Source organism: Trichomycterus rosablanca, chromosome 3 (genome assembly GCF_030014385.1).
Source record: "Trichomycterus rosablanca isolate fTriRos1 chromosome 3, fTriRos1.hap1, whole genome shotgun sequence".
Taxonomy (NCBI): Eukaryota; Metazoa; Chordata; class Actinopteri; order Siluriformes; family Trichomycteridae; genus Trichomycterus; species Trichomycterus rosablanca.
The window spans coordinates 8,991,311-9,009,548 of NC_085990.1; positions in this window are offsets into that span (position 1 = coordinate 8,991,311).

Here is an 18,238-nt window from a genome sequence, read left to right on the forward strand (position 1 = left end):
GGTGTGTTAGTGTGTGTTGTGCTGCTATGAGTGGATCAGACACAGCAGTGCTGCTGGAGTTTTTAAACACCTCACTGTCACTGCTGGACTGAGAATAGTCCACCAACCACAAATATCCAGCCAACAGCGCCCCGTGGGCAGCGTCCTGTGGCAACTGACGAAGGTCTAGAAGATGACCAACTCAAACAGCAGCAACAGATGAGCGATCGTCTCTGACTTTACATCTACAAGGTGGACCAACTAGGTAGGACTGTCTAAAAGAATGGGCAGTGAGTGGACACGGTATTAAAAAACTCCCGCAGCACTGGTGTCTTATCCATTCATACCAGCACAACACACACTAACACACCACCACCATGTCATTGCAACTGCAGGGCTGAAAATGATCCACCACCCAAATAATACCTGCTCTGTGGTGGTCCTGACCATTGAATAACAGGGTGAAAGCAGGTTAAAATAAGTATGCAGAGAAACAGATGGACTACAGTCAGTAATTGTAGAACTACAAAGTGCTTCTATATGGTAAGTGGAGCTGATAAAATAAACAGTGAGTGCAGAAACAATGAGGGGGTTTTAATGTTATGGCTGATTAGAGTATATACAAACATTTATGCATACATAAACTATATAGCCAGAAATATGTGGACACCATGCTGAGTTTTTTTGGATGGCCTACTGTAATTCAATTCGAAATATAAGCCTCCACATTGCTGAAGCATTTGTGAGGTCAGATTTGCTGAAATCTACATTCCAATTCATCCCAAAGCTGTCTAGTGTGTTTGAGGCCATGACACTATGCACACCACTGGAGTTCCTCCCTTCCAAACTCCTCACATTTTGTCTTGATGCATCTGGTTTTGTCATGTCATGGTGGAACATAAAAGGCCCTTCCTTAATCTGTTACCACAAAATTAAAAGCATGAGATTTATTACATATAATTGCTTTTATTTAGGTCTTAGCAATGTGAGTGGCTAAATCATCCAAAGTCCATAATAAGGGGGTGTCTAGATACTTATGGCCATGTAGTGTTACTTATATAATTGACAATATGTGATGTTGTGCAAGCTGACTGATATGTTTGGGATCTCACATTTAGAGTTTGACGTGGTAAGACAAAAAAAAACATCAATTATTTTGGAGAACCTTTACTTTCTCAGACGGAGGTGAGATTCCTGAAGCGTGTCCATGACTCAAAATTCCCCCTCGGAAAGAGAAAACGGAGCAAGGTGATGAAACCGGATGCAAATGGGGGAGGCAAGGTGAGAAAAAGTAGTCTCTCGTTCAAAACTCGAAGCGCTGCTTCTTCTTCTTTGCGAAGATGGTGACAACCTGCTGTCACAGTGCCAGGGCAGACAGGAGAGCCGGGCAAATTAGACGGCAGGGATTCACCGAGAGCACGAGGGGGGGAAAGTTGGCGCTAATGCGAATAATTCTCACTTTTCAGACATGGTGATGGTGCGGGCCGAAGACAAACACCTGACAGACTCCTTGTCAGCATGTTGGGTAACTAAAGGGGGATAAAATCAACTTGACAGCCACAAACCCCATCTTAAAAAAAGGGGCCCACCACGGACAGACACTCAACATTTTACAGTAAGGCGGCAGTTTTCTGAGTGGCACCATGCCTAACCTTCTAGCTTACACCACACACATCAAGGCAACCAATCAAGGCTGTCAGAAAAAAGGAAAAGAAAAAAATGGCACTGGAAAATTTTCACTCGGCCGTTTCCGAATGACAAGCGTTTTAAAAAGACCTGTCAGTCCGACACGAGCCGCCGTGACCTCCGGGAGCCCCATCGTCCAAAAAATCCCCAAAAATTAATGTAAATGTACACGCAGCCGTTCTTCTGTGAAGCATCACGGCTACCTCTTCCACCCCCTCCCAAAAAATGAAATATTCAGAGGTTAAAGTTAATATCCGGGAAGTGGAAAGAAGAGCTACACGCGTTTTTTTCTATTATTTTTGAATACATTTCAGTTTCGCTTGATCTGTTTTAAGAATGTGATGAATTATTCAAGAGGTGAGTATTTAAAACAGATATGGTCCTTAATCGCAGAAAGAGGGGGTAATAGGTCACGAGGGGACGCTTCGGGGCGTGACGGTGTGGTGCGCTTGGTCGTTTTGATTTATTATCAAACATGTCAGGTAAAGCCGGTGCTGATCTGGAGTCTGTATTTTTTATACTAAAGTTAATAGAAATAATAAAGTAAAATCTTAACAAATGCACAAATACGTATTTAAGTAAAATCTGTTTAAATGTCTCTGAATCAATAAGTCTAATACCACATGCTCCCACCTCCCATAAACACGCAAAGGGTGGAGTGACTGCTCTAAATCTTATTATCCTGATCTCAGCTACAAAGTATCAATAAAAACATATCAGCTGTACATGTACCTAAAGGGACGAGTCACTGCTAAATCCACAGGCCCGTCATTTCAACATCTCCAACTAATACATTTTGTTTCTTTTCTATTTCCTTAATTCTATTCCTAAAGTGAATAGAAATAATAAAAGAAAATCTAAACAAATGCACAAGTCCACAATGAAATTTGGATGAAAGCGTCACTCAAAGCGCTTTTCCACCAAAAGAACTTCTTGAATCGGTTCTGTTCGGATTTCTTCGAACCTTGGTGTTTTGTAGAGAACCGAACCGCGCTTCCACCAGTTTTTGGGAACCAAACATGCATCATCAACGGTGGGCGTAATCAACGGTGGGCGTTACACAACAAAAGTAAAGAGTAGTAACATGATGGCGGAGCACATTTGTGCTGTTGTTACAGATGTTTGTTTTAATGCAAAAAAAAGCATCGTTTAACTGTTGGTAATAAGAAGACGTGTTTGTCACAGTTGTTGCTTTATTTAGTTCATTGACGTGAGAAGCATTTTGCGCTTCGCTCTCACCGTGACCATCGGCGCAAATAGCCGCTTTGCACAGCGCTCGGCTTGAGCGATAAAACATCACTGAAGTTCCATGACACGAACATCCATCTGTGTAAAATAACCATCAAATCCACAGCGTCTCATTTGAAAGGACCCAAACCTCTACACTGTGACACGCCCACAGATGACGTCACGGTTAGCGCTGAAAAACCAAGTATTTTGTGGTGCCAGATTAGATGCTAGTTCGCTGTGTGGAACCTCTTTTTTTCGGTGGAAACACGCGGAACCGGTTCAAAATCAAGTTCGCAAACCGGAACGGAGCCAGATCCGCGTCGGTGGAAAAGGGGTAACAGGGAGTCTGAACGCTTTATTAAAAGTTATATTATTGATCAAAGTCCATAAAAATATGGAGCTATTAGAACATTATTTGTCTAAAATGCAGTACACTTTGTATAGTTTGTTTGGCAAGTTCATTATATTCAGTACATTTCCCTGTGATCACATTGTTCCTCTTACACCACAACAGTTTGTCATATTTTACGTGCTTTGTTTTATTAAAAAAAAACAAATGGGGATGCCCACATGGCGCAGTGGGATATTCCGCTAGCACACCAGCGCTGAGACTGTGAACACCCCGGTTCGAACCTCGGCTCTGCTACCGGTTGGCTGGGCGCCATCTAGCGGGCACAATTGGCAGTGCCTGCAGCAGACAGAAATTGACCACCATGTCTGCTGGGTGGGGAAATGACCGGACTAAGTGGGTGGGGTCTTCAAACACTGTGCAAGGACTCTGGTTAGAGAAGCAGAAGCACGAGCATAAAAAAGGGGTCTGTGCATGCATCAGAGGGCACGTGAGCAGCAATATACCATCCTCGAATGCAATCAGGGATCCACAGCAGCGGAAGACAAATTGACTACGCTAAATTCGGGAGAAAAAGAGAGAACATGCATAAATAAATAGAGAAATTCTGCCTCTTTAGGCAACCGCGTAACTGTTGTTCCTGCTGCTTTCAGGCTCTCTAGAAACTCATTTCCAATGACTGCTGGCTTCCATCATATTGATTTTGTTTTAGATCTTTCCAATTCTCTAATACAGTTCCTCTGATATCTGTTTGTTTATTAGGATTTTAACGTCATGTTTTACACTTTTGGTTACATTCATGACAGGAACGGTAGTTACTCATTACACAAGGTTCATCAGTTCACAAGTTTATATCAAACACAGTCATGGACAATTTGCAAGTCTTTGGACTGTGGGAGGAAACCCACGCAGACACGGGGGGAACATGCAAACTCCACACAGAAAGGACCCGCACCACCCCACCTTCTTGCTGTGAGGCCCTCCTATGATACCTGTACCATAGCTACTGTGGCATAGAAGGACCACAGACTAGAACCTGCTTCCTCCAAAATGTTCAAAGTCAACGCTACTTCTTTATACCAGGCAGCGGTGGATTCTTAAGAGTTATGTTACGCATTCTAGGGACAAACCCACATCTGTCTCTCACACCTTGATCACAAGAGCTCAAACCTTGAGCTCAAAGCCACAGTGGTGGGGTAGCACATGAGACAGCTGAGCTACCAGAGTCTCTGCTGAATCCACAGGCTCCGGCTGTCCCGTCGTTTCAACATCTTCAAATAAATAAAACAAGAAACGAATAAATTTTAGATGAAAGCGTCACACAGGGAGTCTGAGCGCTTCATTAAGAGCTTTATTATTGATCACAGGATTCATCAACAATGCCCAAAACTCACAGCACTGCAATGCTAATTAATTTCCAATGGCAAAGACAATGGCACATCAGCTCAGCTAAACGAGCCTCTTTTAACCAATCAGCATCACTCACTGACACTGAAATGAAGAACATTAAGAGAAAAAAACGGTTGTCTTACCTCATTAATGCTCGCCGATGGTTCAGTATGAAGGGTCATGCAAAATACACCAGGTAATGAGACAGAACCGGGTGTGTTTTCTTTCTACGCCTTGTCCTGGATCCTAAGACTGGGACTCCAGCTCATGTCAGTATATGGCCAAAAGTATTTGGACACCTGACCATGAGCTTGTTGGGTGTCCCAATATTTTCATATGTCATGTACAGGGATTGTAATGATTTCTGCAACTTAACTTGCACTTTTTTGGTGATGTGAATAGATCTGTAATGTACAACCCCAAATCAGAAAAAGAGTTTCGTACATTTTCTTTGACTTTTATTTGATTGTAGACAGAATGAACCTGAGATATTTCATGTTTTATCTGCTCAACTTCATTTCATTTATTAATAAACATCCATTCCTGCATTTCAGGCCTGCAACACATTCCATGTGCTTATATCAGCTATTGTTGAGTGGCGGTTCTTGATGCAGTGGCGTCTGAGGGATCAAAGGTCACGGGTGTTCAGGTTAAGCTTGCACCCTTGGCCTTTATGCACTGAAATTTCTCCCGATTCCTTGAATGGTTTAATGATCTTATGCACTGTAGAGGGAGAAATATGCAAATCCCTTCCAATCTTTCTTTGAGGTACATTGTTGTTAAACATTTCAATCATATTCTCACACATTTGTTGATAAACTGGAGATCCTCTGATCATCTTTGCTCATCAGAGACTTTTTGTACCAAACCATGATTACAATCAGCTGTTGACATCACCTGTTTGGAATCACATCATTATTTAGTTTTTTCAACTAATTAATAGCCCTAAATTGCCCCTGTCCCAACTTTTTTTGGAGTGTTGCAGGCCTGAAATGCAGAAATGAAGGTTTATTAATAAATGATATTTATTATTAGTTGAGCAGATAAAACATGAATTATCTCAGGTTCATCCTGTCTGCAATCAAATAAAAGTCAAAGTAAATGTAAGGAACACTGTGTTTTTATTTTATTTGCATTGTCCATACTGTCCCAACTTTTTCTGATTTGGGGTTGTACTTTGTGGTATTGCACACACTCAAGCAAGGTTTATAATGTCAAATTTGGGTCCAAATTAGCTCCAATTTCAGCACCTTAAAGCCCAACTGTTTGTTACTCATCATATGGAAAAAGAAAACAGTAGGAGTGGGAGATTTTTCTTGCATGTAAAGCATGCTTAACTGTGGAGGAAGAGCTGTTTTTGTTGGTTTTTGGATTACACCTGTCCTTTCTGAATAGGTTTCCTCTCAGAATAAGATTACAGTTAGGCAAACTTGGCAACTGACCGCTGTTCCATGTACATTTCACTTTAACTCTATGTTTAAAGCACTTCCTTGGATTTGAACCAACAAGCTTTCGGTCTTATAACAAATGAGCACATTCGATTCTATAAATGTATTCAAATAACCAGCGTAACTGAAAATCCAAATCCTGGCTGACAGGAATAAGCAGTATTTACTAAATCCTTTGTTTTCTCGTAACTTGGTTCTCAGTTAATTCGACATAAAATCCAGATGTTTGGTGGCACTTTGAACATCTTGGCAGCTTGTTTTCTTCTTGACACCATGAAAGATTTAGCAGATGCAGAGCGACTAATGCGTTTTCCCCATCTCGGATAAAAGCAAATAAAAAATTAACAATGGAAATAATTAACTTTGATTGGTGCCCACAACGGAAATCACTTATTCATGTGTATGCAAATTCCTCTCCTGTGAAAGAACATCCAAAACAACACTGTAGTATAAATTCTGTACGACTCTGAACTTATGTTTCAGTGTGCAGTGATTACAGCTGACTAAAAGTTCTCATTGTTTTATGTCTGTCCATTTTATTAGAAAAAACTCTTAAATTCTGTTTTTTTCAGCTTCTTTGGTTATTTTAGCCACATTAATTGCCTTAAGATGCAGAACAATCAATAACACAGTCGTGCAACTACCATAGACAAACATTCTTTAAAAAACAGACGTGGTAACGTTATAAAATGCCTTTTCTCAACTATGTAAATGTATCAAATGTTTGGCCAGCCTCGGTCAACCTGTCATTCATTCATTCATTTTTTTTTATCCACTTATGTAATCAGGGTCGGGTTGCCGGAGCCCATCCCAGCGGGCCAAGGCACACAGCAACACCCTGGACCCATTGCTTCAGAGTCCAATGGCAGTGTGCTTTACACCACACAAGCTAAGTGTGGTGTAAAAGTTTGGTATTGTGCATATTAATTGAGTCCTTGTTCTAAGGTTTCTTCCACAGACAGTTTGGATTTCAGTAGTGAGGGCTGCTTTAGCACTTGGTGTCTTGGTGAAGTGAGGGTGGTGGTTGGTGCTTTTATGGGTAGATGGGAACCCATTATCCTCACACAGTGTCTTAAAAATAGCCCGGGAGGTTTGTTCAGCTTTCACCATGACGCCCGAGAATCAAAGTGAGGTGAGATAAAGAAGATGCGATAACCTCCACCACGGCCTTGATCAGGAAGCAGTGCCATTCTTCACCCGGCCCAATCTGATTCTGTCAGCTGATGAAAGAGGCTGTGAGAGGTCCTGCCGGTGTGTGTGTGTGTGTGGTTTAGTTCAATCTACATTGCAGAAGAACGTAGGAGGAACATAATAAACGCTTGCTGTATCATCAGCCTGCATTCACTTCTGTCTGTCAGGGTCGGGTCAACGTGAGGTTTTGTGTGTGTGTGTGTGTTTGTGTGACATTGTTTGAGTGACTTACTAACCCTTTCTCTCAGTGTCTAAGCTAGATGAGCACATGGTCTTCTAAATCCTCTGAGTTATCATGATTTTTAAAGCCAGTGACTTCTCTGTGCCCATATAAAAAAATACATAAAATACTGGCTAGAAACACTGGCTAGAAAACCTGAGCTGTCAGATGTAATTCAAGAACCCCTAAACCAGGTCTGCTATGAATCACAATCTGCTTAAACTGAGGTGAGACTGTACACAGTCAAGCAAGCTTTATGCAACCATGGGCTTTGAGGTTTCTATGCAAGAAAGAAGCTCCTGCTGCTGCTTTGTCTTTCTTTGTCATAGATGCAAATTTTAGAGTGGTAGCTTCCTTTTTGCAGCCATGCTGACAGAAAGCTTGCTTGACTGTGGACAGTGCCACCCGAATTCCAGCATTGTCTCATTTATTTTTATTTATTTATTTTTTTGTTCTATTTATTTAGCGTAGTTAATTTGTCCTCCCGGCATGGTGGCTCGGTGGGTAGCACTGTCGCCTCACAGCAAGAAGGTCTGGGTCCTTTCTGTGCGGAGTTTGAATGTTCTCCCCGTGTGTGCGTGGGTTTCCTCCGGGAGCTCCGGATTCCTCCCACAGTCCAATAACATGCAGTCAACTTAATTGGAGATACTGAATTGACCTGTAGGTGACTGGGTGTGTGTATGTGTGTGTGTCGCCCCGTCCAGGGTGTTACTGTGTGCCTTGCGCCCATTGAAAAGCTGGGATAGGCTCCAGCACACATGGTCATTTTCCCACCCAGCAGACACAGTGGCCAATTTTTGTCTGCTGCTGGCGCTGCCAATTGTGCCCTGCTGACCGGTAGCAGAGCTGAGATTTGAACCGCAGTGTTCAGAATCTCAGCGCTGGTGTGCTAATGGAATATCCTGCTGTGGCCTGTTTTCAATGGTTCATGAATTCCATCTGACATGCCGAACAAATTTAGTATCTGCATAAGTTTGCTTTTATTTATCTTGGCAAGAGACTACTGTTCCATGAATGTTCTAAAGTCTGTAGCTAAACTAGCCTAGCGTTTTTTTACCAAAAGGAAGGGCACTGTTAGCATGATTCTAACAGTCTTGTTTTATTATATAATGAAAGCTGGTATGTCACAGACAATATCAAGGTTTTAAAAATATTCTTAACATTAGCGCTATCTAGTCAGGTTCATTATGCTAACTGGTTGTTTTTTTTGGCATTTGCTAATGTGTGTTTAGCATTAGCATTTGTGTTCTGCTGTCTGGCAATAGTGCAAGTGGCTTTTTCAGTCGGTATCAAGCTGAACACACCATCAGTCATGTAGCTTCAATCCAGATGCTGTGTTCTTGTAGGTTACAACAAGCAGAGCAGATGTTCCTTTGTGATGAACAGCACTAGCTCGCTAGTTTCGATTGCAGTGCAGATGTAGGACAAGCATCTCGTTCTCCTGCTCTACTTGTTATTCATTTGTGAGGTACAGAGACGGCTGTGTGTTTGACCTCAGGACTTTTTTTGGTATTCTTTTTAAACTTCAGGAAGCAACCACGCCGCAAACCGGGGGTGTCCCTGGTGTAAACGATGAGGTCGGATCAGTGAGCATCATATTGCTGTTTAATAAAATATAATCAGAGGGAGGATCATTAGACTGACAGCGTCGGATGAAATGTATTTTCTTTGTAGTCACACGACTCCCAACAGAAAGGATTTCAATTTACTTTCCCTGGTGCGGAACACTGGCACTCTTCATATTTTATACGCTCTGAAATAATTGGCACAACTAACAAACGGAGGCGTGTCCACATTTATTATTTATTCAAGCATTTTCTCCTGATTTAGCGTAGTCAATTTGTCCTCCGCTGCTGGGGATTCCTGATTGCATTCGAGGAGGGTATATTTCCTGCCCACGCCTCCTTTGACCTTTGCGCAATCCTTAGCAGACCCTTTCTTTTTCGCCCAAGCATTCTGCACAGGTGCCTCTATCTGCTAATCAGGGTCCTTGCACAGCGTTTGAAGACCCCACCTACATAGTCCAGTCATTCCACCCTAGCAGACACGGTATTGTCTGCTGCAGGCACTGCCAATTATGCCCGCTAGATGGCGCCCAGCCGACCGGTGGCAACGCCGAGTTTCAGACCGAGGAGTTCAGAATCTTCGGCGCTCGTGTGCAAGCAGAATATTCTGCTGCGCCACCTGGGCGCCGTGTCCACATACTTTTAATCCTGTAGTGAATTTATCCCATTGCACATGATAAACAGGAAAGAGTCAAACCTTTAAAAAACACCAGATAGTGATTCATCCTTCACCACACTTCACAGAAAGTTTCCACCGTTTCAGAGTCTAGTGGCAGTGTAACAACACTCTGGCCAAAGCTTGGGATTGCACATAGTGAGCTTAGGATTGTGTGCAGCTGCACAGCCAGGCAAACCTGATCCATACAGCTTATGATGAACAATTAGATCTAGCTAGAAGCTTGCTTATAAAAGAAAGTTTGGAACTCAGTAGTGAGTGCAGCTTCAGCTCTTGTCAGTTTCTTCTGTGAGCTTGTTTGGCTTCACGACTGAGCTTGTGGGCAGTTTGTGGGGAGTGTTTATTTCTAAAAATATGCAAACGTCAGTTTCAATCTTTCCAGGGATAGACTTCATGGCCAAAAGTATGTGGACACCTGAACATCACATCTAGAAGATTGATTAGCTTTTTCAAAATTGTCTTAGTGTGTGGTTGCGTGACTATGTCCAGTTTCGGGGTGACACTGGACTCACAACAATGCTGACCAGGATTGAGTGGTTGGAAAAGATTACCGTTTGTTTATGTTTTTGGTTCCAGCCTCCACTCTCCTCTGAATTTTGAGTTGATGTGCTTCTGTTCAACTGAAACAGTGTTAATAAGGTGATCACCAAGATTAAGCACTGATTATGGGACTCTAAGGTGATAAGGCCTGGCTGACAGTTGGTCTTCCAGTTCGTCCCAGCACTGTTGATCTAGTTTATGTTAAGACTCTGAGCAGGCCAGTCAGATTATGTAATTGAAACTTCACCAAACCATTTTATTACATTTCCCATTTCTGTAACACAGATGGAATCAGCACATCAGTGCTCCACCAAAAAAAAAAAAAAACATAGTTCCTCCTCCATCACACTTCACAGCTGGCACTTCAGTCAAGGTAAATTTCTGACTTCAGCTTCACTGCCCTTCTTTTTTTTTGTTGTTGTTTTTTTTTTTTTTTTTTGCTGCTGACAGACCCCAGATTTGCATCCAAGGAGAGCACGCCGCTGCCCACGCCTTCTTTACACGTGTACAGGCCTCCTCTTCTCATCTGTGCCTCTTGCACAGGCGTCTCTTCTGCCAATCAGGGTCATTACACAGCGTATAAAGACCCGCCCACCCACATATAGTCCGGTCCCCACCCTGCAGATACGGTGGCCAATTTGTATCTGCTGCAGGCCCTGCCAATTATGCCCGCCATATGGCGCCCAGTCGACCGGTGGCAACGCCGAGCCTCAAACCCGGTAGTTCAGAAACTCGGTGCTGGTGCGTTTAATAAAACCATTTATAGTAAATAAAATCTGAATTTGCATTTCATTGAATGGTATCAGTAAAGCTCACAAAGATGAGTATGGTATAAAGAAATTCCAGTGGCCCACACAGTGCTCTGACCTCAACACCACTGGGATGAATTGAGTGAATTTACTGAATTTGAGTCAGACATCAAAAATGCTTTTACAAACATACTAAAACTGGTCAAAAGCTTTCCTAGTATAGCGAATGCTGTTGGCCACTAAGGCTGACAACTCCACCTTGAGTTTCATCAAGCTCATGGTCAGATGTCTACATATTTTTGCCCAGATAGGTAAATATGTAAATGAGCAAATTTGACCAGTTGTATATTATTAATGAGGTAAATTAGGTCTTTCTTTTTTGATTATTCCATCAGATTAGTGCGTTCATGCAGCCACTTGATCCTGCTGTGATATCCGTATATCTGTGAGTCCGTCTGGAAAAACACACATGGGATGGTGTAGGTTCCACTTAAACACTTAAGTGCCAGTGCCAGGGTGAATGGGAATGGAGACAGAGAGTGGGCTAATAGCTGAGGAAAGGCAGGGCCACTATGACAATGTAATGCATCTGTGAGAGAATATTATATGATTATATTAAACGACAGCGATGTTGATCTTTTCATAGCGCTCTCAGTCGCCCCTCATCAGGCCTCGCAGTGGATGAAGTGACTTAATCAGTTTAATCCAGTTCATTGAACTTTAATGGTGTTTGATGACTTAATCGCCTGATGTGATGTGAACTCGGGGAATTGAGTCAGTCTGAGCACATTAATGAATGATAACGACATTAAAAATGAAGCAATTTGACTTTAAAGATGAAATTATAGGCTCTGCTTCAGCACCAGTTACATCACAATAATGAAGAACTGTGTGAGTTGCTTTTTTCTCAACAATCAAACCTTTTGATAATTAACTGGCTGGACAAAAGTCAGTGGATGCCCAGTCTTGTTCAGCTAATAGAAGCCAAAAATAAAGAAAAAACAGTAGAATGGGCACTGCAATAGGATGACACATTTTCAACTAATCAGTTTTTATCCTTTCTGCCCTGCTAAAGCTGTTGTGAGTGCTTTTACTGTAAAGTGCTATTGTCTAGTAGCAACAGCTCAGCCATGAAGACACACTTTCGTTCAGCACAAGAGCTGCAAATAATAATTTTAATAGCTTTTATTATCAAGCAGCCGTCCACAAGCCTAAGATCACCATGTGCAATGCCAAGTCTTGCTGCAATGGTGGAAAGCAAAACTTTAGAGCCACAAGGCCACAGAAGCTTCATTTAGTAATTTGTGGTTATTTAAGTATAAGTATGCAGAAACTTGACAAATATATTCATTAATAAATAAGAAGAACAATATTTATATTTTTCTATTCATTTATGCATTTTCTCCCATTTTCTCCTGATTTAGCGTAAATAAATAAACTGTCAGCAGTTTGTGTCTCATCCTTCCACGGACCACTGTTGGTGGGTACTCACCACAGCTGCCTGTAACATCTCTTGCAGTTTCAGAGATACTCAATAACTCAATCGTCTGGTCATAATGTCTCAGGCTCTTATCCTGATCAGATCTGTTATACAGTTTATACACTATATAGACAAAAGTATTAAAACGCCTTTTCTAATTTTTGAATTAGTGTGTTTTGGCCACAAGAGCAGCTAACAGGTGTATTAAATCAATGAAATAAAGGAAATCAATGCGTCCGCACACAACTTTGCAGCAACCGTTTATGGAAGGTTTTTTCCTGTTCTTGCATTACTGTGCCCCTGTGCACAAAGCAAGGTATATAAAGACATGAAGATAATTTTGGTTTAAAGAAACTCCAGTGTCCTGTACAGATTCCTGACCTTAGCCCCACTAAACAGCTTTGGAATAAACTGGAACATCATCTGAGGCTTTCTTGACCAACATCACTGCTCAGCATATACTGTATATGTTCTTTTGACTGAATGGGCACAAATTCCCACAGACAGTCTTGTGAGAAGCCTTCTTAGAAGAGTGGCTGCTTTTATAGCTAAAAAGGTCACTCTATTTTAATACCATTTGTTTTTTAAATGGGGTGTCCAACAAGATCAGGGTCAGGTGTCCAAATACTTATGGCCATATGTATATGGGTTTTAGGAGTGCACACCACATTAGACTGTGGAGCAGTGTACACAAGTTTCATATGAAATATTGAATCACACAGTATTTCCTAGTCTGGCAGGCTGATTGATGTATAAGGTCAACCGTAAAGTATGGTGGAGGAGGAATAATGAGGCTGGACTGTTCTTGTTTTATTTGGTGTGGATAAACTTGAGTAGGCTGCACAGACGCCCTGACCTCTACCAAAACTCACCAACAGACTCACTTGTAGATAAATGGAATTGACACACTTTGGTACCTTGCACCAAAATCTAGCAAAAAGCCCTGGAAGAAGAATGAAGATCGATACAACAAAGGGTGCGTTTCAAATGTATTTTGTATGTGCATGTTTCGGGAAGTAATTGAGCTTACAAGTAGTATTACAAGAGATTCTAAGTATTGCTAATTTTAAATAGATGCAAACAAGCTACAGCGCTGACAAACGAGCAACCGGACAATTAATTAGCCTTACTGATACCATTCAATGAAATGCAAATTCGGACTTGATCAATTTGCACCTGTAATAATGGCTATCCATTAAACCAGGCTTGTAGCTAACGAGGTTCGCCCATGCACGGCTGACAGCGCATGCAAACGAGTTCAATCCAATAGTCAAATGTAACGAATGGTTTTCCCATATGCATTTCTCTGAGTAATTAATTATGCACAGGTGAGAGTCGCTGATACTGACGCTCCGGCTGAATCGAATAGCAGGTCCTGATAGCGATCTGGCTTTTTTCTCGCTTTTCTTTCCATTTTCTTTCACCGGTGTCCTTTGGTTATCAAACAATCAAAGAAATTTGTCCCACTTGAAAAAAAACCCTGAAAAAACGTTAATTACCGGGCTGCTCCGATGGCAGGTCATTAATAAAATGCAGTTATCTTCATTCCCGAGATGAGGGAAGTCGGTGCTTATCCTACTTATCACCAAAATTTGAGAGGAAATTCCATGAGAATAATTCAAGATGATATCGGGGCTGGATATTCATGGTCGAGTGTGTGTGTTCTACATGGCCCGATCTGGCCAACATTGATGGATCTTACCAACCTGCGAATGCAGATAAGGAGCGAGCAGGGCCCCTAAATGTATATTTAAAGGCCTTTAGGTTACATATGCATTACTTACTGCTTTAACCACATACATCACTGCCAACACGGAGAAAAATGAATATCTGAGTGGTGTATCGTACAGAAACAGTGTGTACAACTTCATTTCCTCGTCTCTAACCCCAATGACCTGATCCTGAAGCTAACCACAGATAGAGATGCTAGTCCTGTATGTAACATCAAACCAGACATGAAATCATTGTGTACCTCACGCAAACCTTTCAACATCAAGGACAGCGTATATTCTCATGCTGATAATTCTTTATATTAAAAATTTTGATGCTCATTTTCTTTATAATTCCGGGTCTAAGTGCTAGCCTGAAAACATAGGGCACAATGTGGGAACGAACCCTGAACTGGGCATCAGTTCAGCTCACTGAACTTTGAAGAGCTAATGCTAAGTCACTCACTCACTCATTTTGTTAAGCGCTTATCCAATCACGGTCATCGGTGGGGGTGGGGTGGTAGGTGGTGCTGGAGCTTATTATTTCAATAGCGCAAGGCACACAGTAACACCCTGGAAAGGGCACCAGTCCATCACAGGGCACACACACACACACACACACATTTATCTATAGGGCAATTCAGTGTCTCCAATTAACCTAACTGCATGTTTTTGGACTGTGGGAGGAAACCGGAGCTCCCGGAGGAAACCCACTCAGACACGGGGAGAACATGCAAACTCTGCACAGAAAGGACCCGGACCGCCCGACCTGGGGATCGAACCCAGGACCTTCTTGCCGTGAGGCGACAGTGCTACCCACTTATGCTAAATCACCACTTGTAAATTAATGACATGGTATTAATAGGTAGAAGAAAACCCCTATTTAGAGAACATACCAAATGGCATTGTGCACTGCTGGGACAGTGTGTCACTCGCATCAGGCTTGAATAAGCCTAAAATATTTTTTTTTTTAAATAATAATAATATATTTAAAAAATGGCACTAATTTTATTGGGGTTTTTTTTTTTGGAAAGGAACAAAATATATTACATGAGAGGTGTGACATTGTCTAAAAGCAACTTCCGAGAATCCAGGACCAACAGACCAAAAACCCCTTTTGAGCAGACCAAGGGTGACAGTGGCAAGAAAAAAATTCCCTTAAAATTACAGGAAGAAGCCCAAGTGGCGCAGCGGGATAATCCACTAGCACACCAGCTCTGAGATTCTGAACTTCTCGGTTTGAAACTCGCAGTTCCCACCGGTCAGCTGGGCGCCATCTAGCGGTCATAACTGTCAGTGCCTGCAGCAGACACTGACTGGCCTCCGTGTCTGCTAGGGGACGGGATGACCGGACTATGTGGGTGCGGTCTTCAAACGCTGTGCAAGGACTCTGATTAGCAGATAGAGGCCCCTGTGCAGAATGCATGGGTGAAAAGAAGGGGTCCACTAGGACTGCGCACGTCATAACATACCCTCCTCAAATGCAATCAGGGATACCCCAGCAGCGGAAGACAAATTGACTACGTTAAATCTGGAAAAAATGGGAGAAAATGCATAAATAAATAAAAATTACAGAAAGAAACCTTGGTGGTTTCTTGTGGTAATGTACGTAGGTGCTGCACAGCTCTAGAATCCTGCAGACCTGGGTTCAAACCAAGGGTTCTCCACTTCTTTCCTACACAGTTGTAGCCTAGTGCAGTTGTAGCCTAGTGGCTAAGGTACTGGACTGTCGGATGTCAGGATGCCACTGTTGGGCCCTTGAGCAAGGCCCTTAACCCTCAATTGCTTAGACAATATACTGTCACAGTAATGTAAGTCGCTTTGGATAAAAGCGTCTGCTAAATGCTGAAAATGTAAATGTACACAGCTGAGTAAGTGAATGTTCGAGTGATTGAACTTTAAACCAAGCTTTTCATCATGTCTTTATAGACATTGCTTTGGGCACAGGGGTACAGTCATGCAGACAGTCATGAAACAGAAAAGAGCCTTCCCTAAACTGTTGCTGCAAAGTTGGAAACATATAATTTCCTTTATACAGTATAATTGATTTATTACACCTGTTAGCAATTGCTGTGTCTGAAGCGGTGTCCCAATACTTTTGTCCATATAGTGGAGACAGTTGGCAAGACATCACTGATCCTTGTCCTTTTTATGGGTGCAGTCAAACTAGTTTGATCTATGTGGCCACAGAGAAGCCCCCCACTGTAGTTAATCATTGTGACTTTTGAGGAATAAGAAGGCCATAAAGCAAACTGAAGTCTGATTTTGAGATTAGCTACAGTACACGTACCGAGGAACTCCAATTCACGAACGTTTCACAGGCGCTTCAGCCTCGGAAGAGGAACAGTTGCAGAAATCTGTGAACTAGTTCCTTACAAGTGTATTACATTTCTGACCTCCATGTACCACATTGTAAGATTCCTCGATGCCTCGATGTCTTTCCTTATCTATCCGCCTCTCTCTCCGAGCTGTGGAAGCTGATGACAGTCGGAGAAGAGAGAAACTCTTCATCATTTATTCAAGGTTTATTCATTCCTCTGGCTCTGAAACACCAGCACAGTCAGCTTGGCCTAAGATCAAAGCAGCGGATCGAATATTCCACCGGATATCGAATATAAAAGGGTCCATCAGCTCAAAACATTCTTTCATAATGGTGAGCTGCTTCTCAGAGGAGGAGCAGGTGTTCAGATGTGTTCTCCTCCACTTCAATAGAACTGTAACCTGAAACTTTGCATGATAAGCAGCACCAGGTGGTGCTCAGGATCATACGTGTTCCTAGAAGACATTCGGTCTTGTCTGGGCATAATACACAGTGCTGTAAAACACACCGCACAGTGCTGCCTTTCTTACTATATACACTAAAACACAACCCACCAGTGCTAAGATCTCGAGCTCTTGAGTTAAATCTGAGCTCTGCTATCAGCTGGCCGGGCACCTATACAGACACATGAGGCTGTTTGTCTGTATAAGGAGGGACAATAGCTGAACAGGGTTCCTTGTCAGTAGTGTAAGTGCAGTATCAGATGACCGGTCGAGGCGCCGGCATGGAGGGCAGCTGATCGTGGCAATACTGCACTCTGTGAGACCCCATCCCTGGCAGGTGAAAAGGAGCGATCAGCTGCGTGTGTCTCAGACAGTCTGGGCTCTCCTCAGTCGGGGGTGGGGGTGGCGGCAGCGACAAGAGACATATAAGCTCCAACTGGTCACGACCAGCTTAGGTGCAAAAATCTTCCTTAATAGATTATATTTTAATATTCCCATCCTACATGTTTCTGTGGAAACCAGGTCCACCACGACCCTGACCCGGATTAAACAGTGGTAAAACATGAAAATGAAATGAAATATTTTATAAGATGACAGAAAATTCAAAGTATATTAGTACTGTTCATTATTTCTATTTTCTGAGGTGTTGTTTCTGTTTTTAGGGACTCTTTATACAAAAGGACCTTCCCTAACACACACACACACACACACACACACACACACACACATGCAGCAGATATACACACTGCTGGCTCGTTCGTCCTGATAGATGACAGAGGAAAGAAAACAACTGCTCAGGTTATCAAGCCATGTTACATTTCCATTTTACTGAGCTCCTCACACACTCTCTCTCATTCCGGCTCCCTCTCCAGATGAATGAACATCACTAGAGCTCCTCCTGCTGGACACACATGGAACTGAAGCTTCTCAAATCTCCTCATCAGCCTGACCAAGCAACGGGAAAGACAAGGGGGACCTGTGGATACCTGACCATGAGGTTGTGGGACATTCTATTCCAAAACAGTAGTCATTCTCTCTTTTTAGCAATAACAGCCTCCACTCTTTTGGGAAGACTGTTAAGGATTTTGTTCTCATTTATTCAAAACAGCATTTGGCTTGCAGTCAGTGTTCCAATGCATCCCAAAGATGTTCAGTGGAGTTAGGTTCAGGGCTCTGTGCAGGGCAGGCAGTTAGAGTTCTCTCACACCAATCAGACAATGTCTTTATAGATCTTGTTTTGCACACAGGGCCACAGTCATGCTGG